This window comes from Silene latifolia, chromosome Y, assembly GCF_048544455.1.
Source record: "Silene latifolia isolate original U9 population chromosome Y, ASM4854445v1, whole genome shotgun sequence".
NCBI classification, from domain to species: Eukaryota; Viridiplantae; Streptophyta; class Magnoliopsida; order Caryophyllales; family Caryophyllaceae; genus Silene; species Silene latifolia.
Window position 1 is genome coordinate 266922718 of NC_133538.1, and position 5469 is coordinate 266928186.

The 5469-nt window shown below is 42.8% G+C and overlaps 1 non-coding gene across 1 annotated transcript; it reads left to right on the top strand.

The window, feature by feature from the left end:
- Positions 1–3496: 3496 nt before the first annotated feature.
- Positions 3497–3603, top strand: LOC141636541 (small nucleolar RNA R71). Its single transcript, XR_012541147.1, has one exon. It is a non-coding gene; the product is annotated as a small nucleolar RNA R71 (small nucleolar RNA).
- Positions 3604–5469: the final 1866 nt, after the last annotated feature.

Sequence of the window (5469 nt, forward strand, 5' to 3'; positions counted from 1 at the left end):
AACAAAAACAAGACAATAAAAAAAACATAAAACAAACGAAATAAAAGGGAAAAGAAGAGGATTTGATGCACCCTCAACCTACATGTATCGTTGACACCGTCTTGGGTCGTAATCGATGGTAGATTTTATCTCGAGAGGCCGTCGTCGACGAATAGCAAAGCAAACACGCGTTTTTGAAACTTTCTGGACAGCGATTTTCAAACGATGATATCTCCCTCGTTTCACGACGAAAATTCGATTTAAAAGATGTTTTGAAAACTAGAAAGAAAGGAGAACAGGAATCTTAAAGCAACCCCTGCTCTTTTTGGGTTATTGGGCACGAAAAACGAGCACAAACAGAACTGGACAGACAATAATAAACCGCGAAAACAGAGTGTATAACACTCTGTTTTTCGAGGGATTTCGTGTACTCTCAAGGGCAATTTGGCTCGTAAATCTTTGTCTAATGTGTATATGGATGTTATGTGGTTAATTAGGAACAAGAAAATCGAGTTTTGATGGAGGTTTGATGGAGGAACGAACTGCTTTTCGAGGAGGACACACAAACAGTTTCAGTTTGTATGTCGGTTTTGTGGAGGGTTTTTGAGAGGCAATTAGGGTTTGTTTCTGAGGTTTAAAGCTTGTGGGTGATGGTAGGATGTATGGAGAACTTAGAGGAATGAATGTATGGTGAAGGGGTGGTATTTATAAGGAGTTGAAGTAGGTTAAAAGAGAGGGAGAGGCAATCGGGCTTGCTGAACATAGCTGCTGTCCAGCAGCTTTTGGGGGGGTTTCTAGGGTTCGTTTTGGGGGTTTTATTGGTGATTAAGCTAGGATAATATGGGTAGGATACTAGGGTATGGGTTAGGGTTAATGGGTACGGGTCTTGGTAGTGTTTGGAGCGGGTTTTGGGCTCGAGATTGAGCTGCCAAAACAGGGGGGCTGCTCGTTTGTTGCGGGCTGTTTGGGGAGGTGTTTGGGATGGAATTTTGGGCCATGGATAGGGGGTTCGAACAAGGGTGGATGGGTAGAGGCTTAGGTTGGTTAGTGTACTCGATATTCGTGCCAAGTCGTAAAGAAAACGGGCTCAAAAACCGAGCTAAAATCGAGCTCAAAAACATGCTTTTAAAACGAGTTTTCTTCGCTTTTTAAAATCGATTTTTCAAATCAATTAAAAATAAAAATAAATGACTTTCCAAATCAAATATACTCATAAAATGATTTTTCAAATCAAATATTTATTTTATTTTCAATAAAATAAACTTAAGAAAATAAATTCAAAATAAAGCTTTAATTTAAATATCATTTAAATTAATAAAATGAATTCACTTAAAAAAACACATTAATTTAAATATCATTTAAAATAACAAAATGAACTCACTAAAAACATTAATTTAAATATCATTTAAATTAACAAAATACTTCATCGACGACGCCCATTCTACATCGTAAAACGAACCCAAATAATGACAATGACAACTAAAGAATACATGTGTCCTATCATCATCGGGTGTTTGTCGGGTTCTCTATAAATTCCAATATCGACGGATACGGGTATCTACAGATTTCTTGTCAGAAACCGTGTTACAAGTCACAGGCCACATGGGGTCCTATTTCTTAGCAGGTTGGGCAAAGACAATAGAATGTTTCCACACTTTGAAGGTCAAGGTACCTAGACCAACATCTATGACTGCACCAGCAGTGTGCAGAAATGGCCTACCTAAAATAATGGGGATATGGGCATCCTCAGGCATGTCAAGTATAACGAAGTCAACGGGGAAGAAAAACTTCCCTATTTGGACAGGAATGTCCTCTAAGACTCCTATTGGCTGGACTGCAGATCGGTCAGCCAGCTGTACTGTCATATCTATCACTGTGAACCTAGTTAGTTTGAGCTTCCTAGCTAGACTCAAAGGCATGACGCTTATACTAGCTCCTAAGTCACATAATGCCTTCTCAATAGAGAAGGTACCTATATTGCAAGGAACAAAAAAGCTAGCCGGGTCCTCTAGCTTATGGGGTGCAGTATGAGACAAATAAGAGCATGACTCTTTGGTTAATGCGACAGTATGCACATTTTCAAGCGACTTTTTCTTAGACAAGAGTTGTTTCATGAATTTAGTGTAGGCAGGCACTTGATTGACCAACTCAAGGAAAGGAACTTGTACATTCAAACTACGAATAACCTTTTCAAATTTATTGAAAGATACATGTTCCTTTGTCGGCAATAGTCTCTCTGGATATGGGGCTGAGAGAAGCACCTTAGCCCTCTCCTCTAAGTCTCGCATGCCGGCATCCGTGGACTTAGGCTGAAAGTCCACCACCTTCTCCTTATTGAAGCTTGAACCCTCCTCAGACCGTCTCAAATGTGAGCCATTGACCGACATTGGGTCGAACTTCGGAGTCGGGACGGACCCATCGGCACTCGGGTCTTGCCCCAATACTTTCGGAGTTGTCGAACCCAGGAACAAATGGTCTCTCGAGTTATCGGGCATTGAAGGACGAAATTTCTCAATATCAGCAGGGGCCTCAGTTGATCGACCACCTTGCTCAGTCGATCGACTGAGGTGTACAGTTCCAGAAGCTCCTGTAACCCGCATTTCAATCGATCGACCGGGTATATCAGTCGATCGACTGATGTACCTGGTAGACGCCTTGTTCTTGTTATTTTTCGTTAAAGCTTTCTTTTGACTCGGTTCCGCCTCATTCTTTTCAGGGGCATCCTCGACCATAGCAGGCCCCTCCAGGGTAGACCCACTCCTCAAAGTAATGGCATTCAGTGTCTCTTTCTGGTCAGTTTGAGTCGGTAAGTGTCCGGGAGCTCGAGTGGTACTCTTACTAGCCAATTGAGCAATTTGGCTCTCTAGTAGCTTCATCCCGGCCTCTCTAGCTTGGGACTCCTTCAAAGAAGCAAGTTCTTAAACTCAAGCAAAATCGAAATTTCGAGATTGTTCTGTTGCATGCACATAGGGAGGTTTTTGGTATTGTTGTTGCTTATGATGAGGGGGCACATAAGCTTCTGCCGCTCTTTCTTGTTGTGGAGGTTGAGTCGGATTCAGGACATTCTCGCTACTCCACCTCAAGTTGGGGTGGACATTCGGCAAATAGTACGTGTTTGTCTGCCTATAGTGTTGAAAGGCAAGACAAGACTCAAAGGGGACAGAACAACCGCCGAGACATGCGCCTCACTCCGCATCTTCTACGAGGCAGAAGGGACCGTCTCGAAACAGCGTTAACATGGTACATCCTCCTTTAGAAGCTCCTCCCACTCATATTTATCAAACCTTGCAAAGTGAGAGCTTTTAGTGCAAAGAACAGAGGAAGATTCAGCAGCTCTCCTCGGTTTCCTCTCGAATTCCCATATTCAACCTTATGAGTGGCCAAATCATCGATGATCTTCCACCCTTAGTCTCTCCCATGTTCTCAAGCAAATCACCATTGGCCGCAAAGATCCAAAATAGCCCTCGATCGTCATACTGACCCATTATAGAACTGGTTGCAAAGACTCCATTTTTCGAACCCATGGTGCGGTATGGTTCGCACCAGTTTCTTGAAACGGACCCATGCTTCATGAAAGTTCTCATCAGGCCCTTGTTTAAAGCTCGTGATCTGAGCTCTAATGGCATTCGTCTTCGAGGCAGAGAAGTACTTTTTGTAGAAATGCCAGGGCTAAGGAATTCTAGTCGGTGATCCCATGGGCGGCTCGGTCCAGATCTCTATACCACTCCCTTGCAGCATCACGAAGGGAGAAAATGAACATGGTCTCCTTGATCTGGTATTGGGTCACACCGGCCGGTGGGGTTATAGAGCAGCAATAATCAATAAAAATCTCCATGTGCTTGGCTGCATCTTCATTTGCAGCTCCCCCGAACTGGTTTCTCTCAACCAGGTTAATATAGGAAGGCTTTGGCTCGAATTTTCTCGCCTCCCCAGGTAGTTCGAATCCTTTGTAGAGATTCGCAGCTGTAGGCTCTGAGTGACTAGCAATGGTTGCTTCTCCAGCCATGACTGGGATTTCTGGAGAAGTAACTGTCTCAGCTGAAGAAATTGAAGCAGGAGATGTAGGTGGATCTCCTTCGAACAGAGTGTTCTCGTAGTAGCTTGACAGAGTACTCAGCTCTTCCTCTGTCGATAATACCCTTTGTGATCGTCTCAACTCGCGCATGGATTTCTCGATCTCAGGATTTAATGGTACTAGTTCACCACCCTGTGACCTGCGCATAAGAAGAAACTACAAAAAGAATATAAGAAAAGTTTAAGGAACGGAAGTCCCTTAAACTAAAGAAAGACTAAATAAAAACAACTAAAAATTAGAACAATTGCCTCCCCGGCAACGGCGCCAAAATTTGATACCCGTCGTGAGGTGTCAAAAATAATATTGATAAACTCCAACTACAACTATAGCTAGCGGCAGTCGGTCGAACCACAGAGAGGTAGACGTAATTTCTGGTTGTTTAAATTCGGTCTAAGGTAACAAAAGGTGGGGGTTTGATTGGATTTGGTCTATAGCTAATAACAATAAAAGAAAAGTAAACTAAGCAAACAGATGAAATCAAGATAAAGAAGGGGTACTAGGATGGTCAGTTCATTATAGCTTCGGCGGCAGCATACTAAACAGGTCAAAATCGAACACATGTGAGGCGGGCAAACAAGAGATCCTCTCGGTCCACTCTTAACAAATAGCATCTTTCGATCTCGTAATAGGTCCCTGATATCACTAATACTAACTTTCGTCCTGAAAAGTGATTTACGGTCTAAACTTTACCTATCTTTCGATCTCAGCGCAGTTTAGTCATTTTAATTGGTGATCTAACAACTGTCCCTATCTCTCGATCTAATGGGTCAGTCATAAATTAAGCATCTAACTGGTCGCATGCATTCGATTCGTTAAATACAACATTAAAATCAATTAAAACGAAAGGTAACCTCACGTGGTCAGTCGAAGGGCCAATTGAAACGATTAATGCCATTAATCTCAGAAGTGGCCTCTCTTATGAAGGTTCCGACAAGCCAAGAGGAGACTCGGAAAATGATGAAGAGGCTAGTTTAATTTCTGGTGCAAAAACGAGCTCAACTGCCAGTACTTCTGGTCGATCGACCAACATTGTCAGTCGATCGACTACAACGTCAGATAAAATAGTTTTTGATCAGAAACTATTCACACCAAAGACAGAAGTCGATCGACCAACATTTGTCGATCGATCGATCGAGTCACCCGACGAATCAATTTCGAACAGAACTGTTTCACGCCTAGCCAAGTTGGTCGATCGACTGAGAACCCAGTAGAGGATGCAAAATCGTCAACTAGTTTGCATGATTCTTCACTCATTGATGATTTGACGGGGGTTTTAAACTTACGGAAGCCGAAGATTGCTGATCCTACGGCCAAAGTGTTGCGATCCCGAAGATCCGGAGCGTTTGAAAGCTACTAAGCTGGAGCGTAAGTTTGGTAAGTTTCTGGAGATGGTCCAGAATCTCGAGGTAATGGTT